Below are 14695 nucleotides of genomic sequence, written 5' to 3'. Positions count from 1 at the left end.
AGAAGAAGCTGGGCATTTTAAATGCGCGGTCACAGTGCACTATTCGGTAACGAGATTCCATCAGAGTTTGGGGAGAACAGTGATGTCCATACCTATACCACTAGAAGGAAAAATTATTAATCATTGTTAAAGCTTTCAGTGGCTCAGAAAGCAGTTCAGTACGCAGGAACAAAAAATTTTTGACCATTGGCCCAATAATAAGAGTCTGACTCGTGGCAGATTTAAATCTAACTACACGCATCAAAAAAAGTTTTCCATCACTCCGGTTCCCAGAACTCCTGAAGATAGACGTTGACTGTGGATAAAAAAAATGGTTCAAATGGCTCTGAGCACTATGGGACTTAACATCTATGGTCATCAGTCCCCTAGAACTTAGAACTACTTAAACCTAACTAACCTAAGGACAGCACAAAACACCCCATCATCACGAGGCAGAAAAAATCCCTGACGCCGCCGGGAATCGAACCCGGGAACCCGGGCGTGGGAAGCGAGAACGCTACCGCACGACCACGAGCTGCAGACGACTGTGGATATTGTATCACAGACACGGCCCCTTTGACTGTTCAGAGAAGTCACTAAACCCACCCAAAGATTAAACAACCATGCACGAGCAGTGCCTATTAGACGGACGGCGTCCGAAGCCAGATCTGTTCGTCATTCCACCAGGAAGGAGGTACACGGCTCGTGTTGTCTGCAGTTCAACTATGCCTAGACAGTCAATGCCGCGGTTAGATCGCTTCCGCATTGTTACTTTGTGCCAGGAAGGGCTGTAAACAAGGGAAGTGTCTAGGTGTCGCGGAGTGAATCAAAGCGATGTTGTTCGGACATGGAGGAGATAAAGAGAGAGGAACTGTCGACGACATGCCTCGCTTAGGCCGCCCAAGTGCTACTATTGCAGTGGATGGCCGCTACCTACGGATTATGGCTCGGAGGCACCCTGACAGCAACGCCACCATGTAATAATGCTTTTCGTGCAGTCACAGGACGTCGTTTCACGACTCAAACTGTTCGAAATAGGCTGCACGATGCGCAACTTTACTCCAGACGCCCATGGCGAGATCCAACTTTGCCAACCACGACACCATGCAGCACGGTACAGTCGGGCCCAACATGCCGAATGGATCTCTCAGGATTTGCATGATTTTCACTTCACTGTCTTTGGTTTCAACCAAACAATCGTCGGGGATGTGGTTGAAGGCAACCCGGTCAGGCAGAACTCTAAGGTGCGTCCACAGTACTCGTGCTCGCCAGACTTGTGCTCATCATACTTGTCATACTTGTCATACCTCTCTGACTTGCGCTCGTGCTGCTTATATCTTCATCCACACTACTCCAGTTGCTTGCCAGGCTTTAGCTCGTGAGGATCCACACCGTACTATAGTTCAATTCTTTTATCTTGACGGCTCGCGCATGCCCGCCCAGACGCGGGAGATTGCTGCGTTGCCAGTTGCACACGACTCACGCGCCAATAGAAGCAGCGCCATAGTATAGCATATTTCGCAAGCTTACGTTTAGGGGGGAGCGCGCAGTTCATGAAGTAAAGCCACCACGGCCGCATTAACCCTTTCGCAGCTACAAAGACGTGCTCCCTGCATTCAGCGCTGTGCGCGATTTTGTCACTGCACTGCTCGCCTGTGCAGACACATCGTGTTCCGACTGCTTTCACACTCTTATCAATCGATTCCACAAAAACTATTTGCCCCAAAAATTAGATTTTTACACATCTTCTCGACTGATACCTTCCCCCCATAAATGACTACATTTTGTTTCGATGTTCAACGCAGTTATTATGCAGCACTAAATATAGTAAACCATTGCACGAAATTTTGAAGAGTTTGCAGAGGTAAAAGTCCATAGAGTATACTTTCCGTATGGTCGATTTTAGTTGCCACAATGTTGAGAATGAAATGTGGACAAGATACCTAAATTTCATACAAAATTTACTGTATAACAATATCTCATTTAAGTACCACATAGGTGTCGTATGTAATATTGAGAAATATTCCGTCTTTCGCGACTGTAACAAAAGTTTTATTTACACTGAGCACGTTTGGCTTTATTTTAAAGCACTTCAATCAATCAAAAGGAAGTAAACAATATACATTAAACAAAACTGTGGACTTACAAAAACATTAGGACTTCAATATACCGTCTATCAGTGAAGTGCTCTGAGCTATGTCAAATATAATTTTTGTGTGTGGCACACACAAACATCATTTATTTGCTAAAACACTGATCAGCCAACACAAACGTTGAATATTGTGTTACCGCAGCACAAAACTACGAAAGGTGACTTGGCAATGGAGGAGACAAAATACTGTCCACTGAAGATGCTTCAAAAGAGAAAAACGCGTCTGGTCTAAATAAGTCGCTTATTACAGTTGCAGAAGAGGAATATATTTCAGTACCATTGGTAAAACTGCGACTGTGGACCAAAAACAAGAAAGAGAACATGAGTACCATTGTGTATGTGCCATACCTTTCATTGATTGAAGTGCTTTAAAATAAAGCCAAACGCGTCCGGTGTAAATCAAACTTTTATTACAGTCACAAAAGGCGGAATATTTCTCAATATTACATACGACACCTATGTGGTACTTAAATTAAATGAGATATTGTTATACAGTAAATTTTATATGAAATTTAAGTATCTTGTCCACATTTCATTCTCAACATTGTGGCAACTAAAATCGACCATACGGAAAGTATACGCTATGGACTTCTACCTCTGCAAACTCTTCAAAATTTCGTGCAATGGTTTACTACATTTAATGCTGCATAATAACTGCGTTGAACATCGAAACAAAATTAAGTCATTTATGGGGGGAAGGTATCAGTCAAAAAGACGTGTAAAAATCTAATTTTTGGGCCAAATAGTTTTTGTGAAATCGAATGATAAGCGTGTCAAAGCAGTGGGAACACCATGCGTCTGCACAGACGAGCAGTGCAATGATGACAAAATCGCCCACAGCGCGGAATGCGGGGAGCACGTGTCTGCAGCAGCAAAAGGGTTAGTGAAGAGACAAAGCACTAGAAATTTCAAAAAATTGCATTCAAACGAATATAATTCGTGAAGTAAGGCACTTCGACATTGTTTTTAAATAATGAAAATATTAAGCACCACACAAGGTTTGAACTCATAACCTTCTACATAGAAGCCAAACACCTTAACCGATACGCTATTGCAGCTCGTCCACCTAGAGGATGCCATGAGGACTCTAACACGTCACGCAAAATACTGGCAAACACTGTTGGTATAACTATGAATTACTCACGCTTCGTCGAAGTACAATAGGAAATAAACAATTACCGCTGTTGTTTATTGCGAAAAAGCAGTATAAAAGAAAGTCTGCTACCAAGACATTGCTTTTGTTCTATTACTTTATTTATGACTGAACGTTTCTAAAACTGAAGACACTCGTCCATGCTCTGCACTGCAGTCGAGATCTGGCAACGTCGTTCGCTGTTCATTGGCTGACTGTGTTTTGTGACGTCAGATGCGCAGAACGAACTAAACTCGGCCGCCAACATAAATGACGCGCACTTTAGCAGGCGTGACAAGTGCCAGTTTCCTAATTTAAAAATGGACGAAGTGGTTATAGCAAGTGCCAGCTTCCTTGTGATGCGCCTTTTAGCTGAGGAAAAGGATAGAAGAAAACGCTACGAAGTCCCAAGAAAACGCAGGTGGTGGATGACCACAGTTTTCAGAAGCAGAAGAAGATATAGTGGGAGTGATTTGATGGATGACTTGGATGTTGAAAACATACATTTCAGGACATTTTGTCGTATGTCCGCATCACATTTTGAATATCTGATAAAGTTGGTAGGACCGAAAATATCAAAGGCTGACAGCAAATTTCGGAAAGCTATACCAGTTGCTGAGCGGTTGGCACTTACGCTCAAATACCTAGCAACTGGCGATTCCTACACCAGCCTCAGTTTTTTATTTAAAGTCTCCAAGCAAGTGATATCAAACATTGTTCCTGAAGTATGTGCAGCTCTTACTGGCAGCTTGAAGGAGTTTGTAAAGGTAAGTTAATAAATTATACAAATTTTGTTATTAATGCAGCCGCGCGGGATTAGCCGAGCGGTCTAAGGCGCTGCAGTCATGCACTATGTGGCTGATCCCGGCGGAGGTTCGAGTCCTCCCTCGGGCATGGGTGTGTGTGTCCTTAGGATAATTTAGGTTAAGTAGTGTGTAAGCTTAGGCACCTTAGCAGTTAAGTCCCATAAGCTTTCACACACATCTGAACATCTGTTATTAATGCACTTTTATTCACCAGGTAATAAGCAAAAGAAATAAAAACATTTAGATTTAAAGAATGAGAAACAGATAAACGCAAATATTATTATTTTTAATTATAAATCAAGCAGATCCAGAAAATGTGGAGAGCCTTGTTCGGTGTTGTCAGAAGTAGAAGTAGATGCCTGTTGGAAGTTGCTTTGCATCTGCTCATGGGCATGAACTTGTTGAGTTGAAGGAATCGGTAAATGCGACGAGCAACTGTAGTCGCTGTTGGTTGAACTCGGTCCTGAATGTTCGAAACAGCCGCTTTCTGCTCTGAAAATTATGTCGGAAAATTCTTTTTTAACATAAGCACGTGTTCTGTTATCCATGGACCGTAGAACGTTCGCTATGTACTCTCCATAGGCGTCAAACTCGTCTCTAGTTTTAGACAAATCAGTGGAGACAGAACTAAAAAGGGACTGAACCCCATTTGTTAATAGTTTGTTTATACATTTCCAAAAATAAATACATTTTACTTACATCTGTATTGATTATCTTCTGCGGCTGATATTTGCGGTGCAGAAATTCAAATGCTTTGAATGTGAACCAGTTTGGAGCGTTCACTTCCTCAAACCCAGCGCCAGACTTCCCAAGCTCAGTCTTCTTCTGACGGACTTTCCTGTAAGTGGCTAATAAGCTGTTCTTTTTTTTTTTTTTTTTAATTAGGCCACATCCACGCCGAGGTCTGTCGCGATGGAATCCCACGCTTCACTTTTTTTTAAATTTTATTTTATATTGGGAGTTTGTTGCATCCCACAGCACAGGGTATTGTTCATAAGTAATTATGAATTTAATGACAAAATCGTCGGTCCACTCAAAGAGAAACCGATGTCCACAACACCGAACAAGAATAATACCAAGACCAAAGTGTACGAGTGCAGCGAGCCAACTGGTAAGTGCTTTGTTGCCGTCCACACCACTCGCGCAGCTCGCCGCGCATCTCTTTGATGTACCGACAACGTCCGGAGCCAGACAAGCCGTAAGCTCGGGCGGCTCGCAAGCCTGTTCCGCGGCGAGCCCTCGAAGCCTACCTCCGTCCACATTACTCGTAAGGCTCGCAAGTCTCACAAGTGCACGAGCCACACCAGTAGTGTGGACGCACCTTTAGACACACTGTCCAGCGAGTGCAGCAAGGTGGAGGTCCGCTGCTGTTTTGGGGTGCCATTATGTGGGGCCGACGTACGCCGCTGGTGGTCATGGAAGGCGCGGTAACAGGAGTACGATACGTGAATGCCATCCTCCGAGCGATAGTGCAACCATATCGGCAGCATATTGCCGAGGCATTCGTCTTTAATGGACGACAGTTCGCGCCCCCTTTGTGCACATCCTGTGAATGAGTTCCTTCAGGATAACGACATCTCTCGACTAGAGTGGCTAGCATGTTCTCCAGTGTGCATGTCAGGATGTGGCTGAGGTGGAAGTGGGGTCTAAAAAAGAACAAGTGTTAATTTTTCAACTCCGGTCGGCAAACTGCCTCCCGTTTATTGAGAAAGCATTTGCTGACTGACCTAGCCAGGGTACATTATGTGAGTTTAGTGGCCCTAAGGCGCAAACAGATTGAGCCGGGGCTCAAAAAGTGCACGGAGGCAACCGGCCAACGCGTCTGATCTCGTCGAGGGCCTGTCAGTAAATAGGGCGATCCACACGCCTCGTCCGCGCAGCTCGGCGCGGTGGGCGCTCACACGTGATCTCCTGGACCTTTCTGATTGGCTGCTGTAGGAGCTCTGCCTAGGCAAGCGACGCTTCCCTAAGCGTCACCCCGTCGGCAGAAAGGTTGTTTGTTCGTCGTGCACGTCAACAAACCGTGGGATAGCGGCACATACTGGAAAAATCTGATGTGTCGCCAACCCAGGGCCGTGCACGGTTTTGTGAAGATCCATTGCCATCCATAGCTCACGCATTTAAAAAAAATTCCCTTTTCATTTATTGAAAATAAAGGACTCCCGTACTCAATCTGCTAGCACCTGTACACCAGACATTAACCTTATCGAACATGCCTGGGATAGATGGTTGTTTATGGACGACGTGACCCACCAACCACTCAGGGATCTACGGCGAATCGCCGTTGAGGGGTGGGACAATCTAGACCCACAGTGCCTTGATGAACTTGTGGATAGTATGCCACGACAAATACAGGCATCTATCAATGCAAGAGGACGTGCTACTGGGTATCAGAGGTACCGGTGTGTACAGCACCGCTCTGAAAATTTCGTTGTATGGAATGATGTTTATGTTGATCTCTGTTCCAATTTTCGGTACAGGCTCCGGAACTCTCGGTACCGAAATGATGCAAAACTTTTTTTGATGTGTGTAAAAACCATTTCGCATGCATAATTCCTTCTGCTCTGTTCACAAATTTGCACTTAAAAACTGGTAGCCAGAAAACAAACCCTTGTTTTTCAATGTAGTTGCGTGAGTAGGACAGAAATAATGATGCGTTTATTAATGTAAACACTAATCACATATACATACCCAGTGAGTTTTAAGTCTAATTTAAAATCATATCGCTGGACTCCATTGACGAATTTCTACTCTTAACAAAACGAAAGAAAACAAAGTAAGTGTAGTTGTGTGTGTTGGACTAAAACTAATGATTAATGTTAACACTGATCATGTACACATATCCTGTAAAGTGACTAATTTCGCATCATTTAGGTAAAAGAATAGTTCAAATTATGTATGGAACAGGTAACTAACTAACTAACTACTTTCTCCTTCAGAATGACAATGCCAGACCATACAGCGGCGCTGCGACATCTAAAACACTTTGATGCCTTCAGAGGACTTCACTTTGCTAGTGATGAAGCGATACAAGCAGAGGTGAAGTTGTGGCTTCGTCAATAAAGCCAAGCATTCTGCAGCAACGGTGTCAACAAACTGATCTCTCATGGGAAGAAATGTGTTCGTCGCCCAGGTGGCTTTGTTGAGAAATAAATATGTAGACACGAAGAATCAAGGTGTATTGATAACGTTTGTTTTATTTAAAAGGCTATAAGAGTTATCGCATAAAAAATCAGGAGACATTACTTTTCAGCACACCCTCTTATAAGTACGTAATAAACAGGTTAACACAAAATTATAAATTTCAACGCCCATAGCATACAGTTTGTAGCATATACTAAGTATTATTTTTATATATATTATGCATCACCAGGCGAAATTCCCTCTCACTTCAAGAAGAATATAATAATTCCAATCCCAAAGAAAGCAGGTGTTGACAGATGTGAAAATTACCGAACTGTCAGTTTAATAAGTCACAGTTGCAAAATACTAACACGAATTCTTTACAGATGAATGGAAAAACTGGTAGAAGCCGACCTCGGGGAAGATCAGTTTGGATTCCATGGAAATGTTGGAACACGTGAGCCAATACTGACCCTACGACTTATCTTAGAAGAAAGATTAAGGAGAGGCAAACCTCCGTTTCTAGCATTTGTACACTTAGAGAAAGTTTTGGACAATGTTGACTGAAATACTCTCTTTCAAATTCTGAAGATGGTAGGGGTAAAATACAGGGAGCGAAAGGCTATTTACAATTTTTACAGAAAGCAGATGGCAGTTATAAGAGTTGAGGGGCATGAAAGAGAAGCAGTGGTTGGGAAGGGAGTGAGACAGGGCTGTAGCCTCTCCCTGATGTTATTCAATCTGTATATTGAGCAAGCTGTAAAGGAAACAAAAGAAAAATTCGGAGTAGGTATTAAAATGCATGGAGAAGAAATAAAAACTTTGAGGTTCGCCAATGACATTGTAATTCTGTCAGAGACAGCAAAGGACTTGGAAGAGCAATTGAACGGAATGGACAGCGTCTTGAAAGGAGGGTATAAGATGAACATCAACAAAAGCAAAACGAGGATAATGGAATGTAGTCTAATTAAGTCGGGTGATGCTGAGGGAATTAGATTAGGAAATGAGACACAAAGTAGTAAAGGAGTTTTGCTATTTGGGGAGCAAAATAACTGATGGTCGAAGTAGAGAGGATATAAAATGTAGACTGGCAATAGCAAGGAAAGCGTTTCTGAAGAAGAGAAATTTATTAACATCGAGTATAGATTTAAGTGTCAGGAAGTCGTTTCTGAAAGTATTTCTATGGAGTGTAGCCATGTATGGAAGTGAAACATGGACGATAACTAGTTTAGACAAGAAGAGAATAGAAGCTTTCGAAATGTGGTGCTACAGAAGAATGCTGAAGATTAGATGGGTAGATCACATAACTAATGAGGAGGTACTGAATAGAATTGGGGAGAAGAGGAGTTTGTGGCACAACTTGACTAGAAGGAGGGACCGGTTTGTAGGACATGTTCTGAGGCATCAAGGGATCACAAATTTAGTATTGGAGGGCAGCGTGGAGGGTAAAAATCGTAGAGGGAGACCAAGAGACGAATACACTAAGCAGATTCAGAAGGTTGTAGGTTGCAGTAGGTACTGGAAGATGAAGAAGCTTGCACAGGATAGAGTAGCATGGAGAGCTGCATCAAACCAGTCTCAGAACTGAACAACATCATCACTGATGATATATGAATGTGGTTGATATCGCTCCGATAAATTTTAAACACAAAATAAAAATCAAGCAGCATTGTCTTTATACATAAATAAAAAACGTCGTTTATCAACTGTATGGAGGGTGCAAGGTGGCCGGAATAAAAAACAGTTATAAGTCTTTGACCATTTCTCTAGTGCTGTAGCCTACCAGGGTACCACAGTGGTGTGGCAGTGTACCCGTTTCGGCAGGATGGCGATTCTGACACACAGACCAGTTAAAGTTAGATTTTCTGTCGTTTTCTTAAATCTCTGGAAGAAAATGCCAGGATGGTTCCCTGGAAAAAGAATACAGCAGTTACTACGTCTACATCTTCATACGTACAGTACGTGGCGGAGAATACCCTGTACCATACTAGTCGTTTTCTTTCCTGTTCCACTCGCAGATAAATCGAGGGAAAATCGACTATCTATATGCCTCCGCAAGAACCCTAACTTCTCGTATCTTATCTACGTGGTCCTTCCGCGAAATGTTGAAGCCAGTAAAATTATTCTGCTGTCAGTTTCAAATGCCGAATCTCTAAATTTTCTCAAAAAGAACATCGCTTTCCCTCCAGGGACTCCCATTTCAGTTCCCGGAGCATCTCTGTAACACTTGTGTGCTGTAAACTACCGGTAATAAATCTAGCTTCGATGTCTTCCGTTAATCCGTCCTGGTGCGGATCCCAAACACTCGAATAGTATTCCAGAATGGATCACAGGAGCGTCCTTTATGCTAGTCCTCACATGTTCATTCTATTTCGTATTGCTTTGCAATGTTACACCCAGATGTTTAAACCACTCAGCTACGTCAAGCAGATCACTACTAATGCTGTATCCAAACATTACAGGTTTGTTTTTGCTACTCATCCACATAAACTTACATTTTTCTACGTTTAGATCAGCTGTCATTCATCAGACCAACTATAAATTTTGTCTAGATGATCTTGTATCATCCTACAGTCACCCATCTTCGACAACTTCTTGTACACCACAGCATCATTAGGTAACGGCCGCAGACTGCTGCTCACCCTGCCCGACAGTTCATATGTGGATGCAGAAACTACAGGAGCCCTATCATTCCCTGTAGCACTCTTGATGATGTCTGTGGTGTCACCGCCAGACACCACACTTGCTAGGTGGTAGCCTTTAAATCGGCCGCGGTCCGTTAGTATACGTCGGACCCGCGTGTCGCCACTGTCAGTGATTGCAGACCGAGCGCCGCCACACGGCAGGTCTAGAGAGACTTCCTAACACTCGCCCCAGTTGTACAGACGACTTTGCTAGCGATGCTATACTGACAAACTACGCTCTCATTTGCCGAGACGATAGTTAGCATAGCCTTCAGCTACGTCATTTGCTACGACCTACCAAGGCGCCATTACCAGTTTATATTGAGATTGTTATTAATGTATCATCAAGAGCGATGTACACCAATTATGGATTAAAGTTAAGTATTCCAGCAGCAACGTACCTTATTGGCTATATTAATTACATTGTCCTGTTCCAGACCTCACGCCAGTTTGCGTGAGCTTAAACGCGTGCATTTCGGCCTCCTCTAGCAACACGGTGTTGGCTCTTCTGCCAACACATCACAATATCCTTGTCTCTGATGAACACACACCGTCGAGGACAACGTACTGGCTTCTATTACACAAGAAGCCTTCGAGCAACTCACATATTTTGGAATCTATTCCACATGCTCGTACCTTCGTTAACAGTCTCCAGTGGCCTACTGTTTCAAATGCTTTTCTGAAGTCTATAAATATGGACACCTGCCTGTTGCCCTTCATCCGTAGTTTGCAGTATATCATGTGAGAAAAGGACAAGCTGGGTTTCGCACGAGCGATGCTTTCTAGAACTCGGCTTATTCGTGGACATAAACTTTACGGTCTTCAAGAAATTTATTACATTCGAAACCAGAATACTTTCTAGAATTCTGCAGTAAACCTATGTTAGGGAGACTGAACTGTAATTTTGCGGTCCGTTCTTTAACACTTTTTTTGATACAGGAGTCTCCCGCGCTTTTACACTTTTTTTGATACACGAGTCACCTGCGCTTTTTTCAGTCGCTTGGGACTTTTCATTCGCCATCCTTCCCCAACCCGAATTCGTGCTCCGTGTCTAAGGGAAAAACATTTCTTCTTCAGTGCTTGTCCCTGAAAAGAGAAATCTACCAACTTGACCTCAGATTTCAAAGAGGAAAAGGGACTCTAGCAAGATATCAGCCCCAGCTATCGATGCCGTGTGAAAAGTCCGCAGCTTGTGGTCTACTGGCTAGCGTTGCTGCCTCTGTATCACGGAGTCCCAGGTTCGATTCCCGGCCGTGTCAGGGATTTTCTCCGCCCAGGGACTGATTGTTTGTGATGTACGCATCATCATTCGAGAAGTGCCAGACTGGAAATGGAAAGATTTGGAACTTGTACGGCCGCTGATAACCATGATGTTGAGCGCCCCATAAACCACCATCATCATCCGAGCGAAAATTTGGGCCATAAATTTGATTGTAAGCAGTTATGACCTTCTGAATGTGCAGCTTTTAAACACTGGCGTACACCGATTCTTTGTCTATTCGCGGTACACTGAAGGCCAGGGAAGAGGAGGGGGAAGCGTCATATTTGACCAGCGTGTTTTGAAAGAGAACTCCTCGCAGAGAAAGCAAATGTAAAATTGACATGCAATGTGATATGAATATCGTTTTGTCATTTTATTGTCTCAAATATGTACTGAATACTGATGGACTGTCTTCACAGCTGTTCATGTGTTCTCGGAACCTTGTTTTAAAACTCCTTGCCGAGAAACCAAATGAACCTCTCAAGGAAGTACACGATTGGTCAATAAGCAATAAAGCGACATTGAACATAAAGAAAACTAATGACATGAATTTCAGTTTGAGGGAAAACGACAATGTGAAATTAAATGTAGATGGCACCTCTGTGTGACAAATGCAAAATTTCTAGGAATGAATATTGATTCTCAGTTGCAGTGGTGTGAACACACAAAGGTACTTGCAAACAGAATATCATCAGCATGTTATGCCCTTAGAGTCCTATCATCAGTGTGTAACATGCAGTGTCTTTTAGTTACATACTATTCATATGTACACTCAATTCTTAGCTATGGCATTCTGTTTTGTAGAACAAATGCACAAAATATGAACACAATTGTCAAATTCCAGAAAAGAGTCATAAGAATAATAACCAAAAATAGTAATTAAGCTCATAGTAAAGATCTGTTCAAAACACTTGTTGTATACATCAAAAATAACATTGGTAATTACTGCACAAACAGCTCTGTACATGACCATGGAACAAGAGCTAGATTCAACTTACATTTACCAAGAAAAAATAAACATAAAACTCAAAACAGCATTTTCTACCAAGGATTAAAACTGTACAATAAATCACCAAACAAGATTAAAGACATTGAAAAAAATACACTTATTTAAAAAGGAAGCTAAAATGTACCTGCTATGTAATACATTTTATACATTGAAGGATTACTTAGATAAAAAAGAGTAAGGGTTTGATAAAAAATGTTATACAAATAAATAGTAATAATAATGATTATAAAACATCCAGCATTCCATATAACACCTTCACATTATGTTTTTCTTCCTTGTTTTTTTCCTTTGTAAGGTGGCAACGGTCTTGCACCTTACATGACTCCATTTAACGTAACATTTTAGGTTTTGTTGGAGTCTTACTCTAAATTACGGTGTAGGAAATCTATGTGGAAACACATCGGCACGCGAGAGTTCCGCGATTTTGTAATTATAAGATTTTGCGGAAAGGCAGTACGCGAGACAGGACTCGGCTACGTCCCTGCCTAGTTGCCGAAGACCACAGCCTAACGATATGAACGGTGAACTGGGGGATTTTTGTAATCCGTTTAGAGAGGCTACAACGGTCGCCAACCTCTGAAGAACATGCGGCTGCAGGTGTTCAAGTGTTTACCAAAACAGAGCAGTGGATAGCTGGACGGGCTTTCCAGTGCGTGCTCTCGCCTATATCCCTCTAATTTTACGCCTTCGAGTAACTGAAGTGGGGCACGCCAGGAGTTCCGATTAACAAACTTTCAATGCAAGAAGCTGTGTTCGCTACGACGGGAATCCTGCCGGGAAAATCTCGAGTGACCTCTTGGGAGAAAACTTCCAGTAAACGTGTTATTGCCCACAGCTGTGGTGCTTCCCAGCCGGCGAGGGCGGAGTTTACTTGTGAAACTTTGTGGAAATAAAAGAATTGTGGAAAAGAGTTCTATTCCCAGGCCGTACATTGGTCGGCACTGGCAAACTGGGTATTTTGAGAGCTTCTACTGATGTGATTCGCTTGGTAAAGTTGAGGTGAGAAAAGAAAGGTGAAGAGCGATCTTGCTGGACTCTCGGTAGAGGTCTTCTGTTCTGGGCTCTCGTACTGAGAGGACGTTAGCCAAGTCGTCTCCCCTCTTGGTCTTTCGTTCTGAGGGGACAATAGCCGCGCCAGCTCATTGCTGACGGAAACATTGTCGCAATTAGAGAAGTTTACGGACAGCAGTTTGGTGTTCGAATACTGTAAGATTGTACTTTCCGAGACGCCACACGCCGATCGCACGGCCGCGCCGGCGCCGTCGGAGACCCCCGCTACAACAGGAATATTACGGTGAGATCGCTCCCGCTTCGGCCTGTGTTAGGACTAACGTTAAATAGTTGGATCAATAGCAACTGGTTTTTCCACAGAGGTTTCACAGTACTTTGAAGTGTAATGGTTCTTCGCCGGCCGGAGTGGCCGTACGGTTCTAGGCGCTACAGTCTGGAGCCGAGCGACCGCTACGGTCGCAGGTTCGAATCCTGCCTCGGGCATGGATGTGTGTGATGTGCTTAGGTTAGTTACGTTTAATTAGTTCCAAGTTCTAGGCGACTGATGACCTTCGAAGTTAAGTCGCATATCGCTCAGAACCATTTTTGTAGTGGTTCTTCGTATATATGTCATAAGAGATCGCGTTTTGGACCGATTTTAACACAGTTACTGCCAATGCCAGTTAGGAGGATAATTTGTAAATTGTGCATTGTGTTTTATTCAGCATTGATCCGAAGGTTACAATAAAATTATTGTGATTCAGTAGAGCCTTTACTTTGAGTAGTTGATCCTGAATTCACCCTTTTGCTTTATTTTATTTTTGTGTATGTGTTTGATGTCATTGAACACCCTAAGTGTTCGTGATCGTTCATGTTTGGAAGTAAAAATAGGTGTGATTTATCGTCAACGCTACCACCGCAGATTAATTAGGGGTGACAGGGCCACATTTAAATCTAGCGTTATACATTTTTGCGTACAGTTCCAATTTCTCTGTAAGTTGTTTGTCAGGGGCGAACACACGCAAAAATCGGACAAGCAACGGGTGGGGTGTTTACCTTTCTAGAAATACTTATCCCCAAGCTGTGCATAGCACAACACTAACACCTCTTCCTCTTTCTGAGCTCAACATCTCACTCATTATAGAGGGATGCTGACTCAGTTTTTTAGGATAGCAAATGGGAAGTTGTAGTACAGAAAATGGCCCAGAGATCACCAGTGTGTGTGTGTGTGTGTGTGTGTGTGCGTGTGTGTGTGCGTGTGTGTTACGAAACAACGTGTGCCTAGTGTGTGCAGTGACTGACAGTGAGATATGAGTGAACAGTGTGGCATTACATTATTTAATAAGTTATTTGTAAAATAATGTATTGTATACCAGGATTAAATCTAATGATTGTCTCTAACTAGAAGTCTGTAAATGTATGTGTATACAAATTAGCTTATATTAAAGTGGTCTTAAGTTGTAAATACTTCGGCATGTCCTATGTTCTTGTAAAAAAGAGATCTACGGATGAATAAAGCTACTACTACCACAACTAAATTCGAGAACACGTGTTATTTT

General features: G+C 42.8%; 1 pseudogene; it reads right to left on the bottom strand.

Moving 5' to 3' along the window:
• Positions 1–4359: 4359 nt before the first annotated feature.
• The window catches only part of LOC124545742, a 39652-nt pseudogene continuing 29316 nt past the window's right edge, over positions 4360–14695 (bottom strand).

This window comes from Schistocerca americana, chromosome 8 (assembly GCF_021461395.2).
Source record: "Schistocerca americana isolate TAMUIC-IGC-003095 chromosome 8, iqSchAmer2.1, whole genome shotgun sequence".
Lineage (NCBI taxonomy): Eukaryota > Metazoa > Arthropoda > Insecta > Orthoptera > Acrididae > Schistocerca > Schistocerca americana.
Note: the sequence above shows the minus strand (reverse complement) of the source record. Positions and strands in the feature narration are given on the sequence as shown.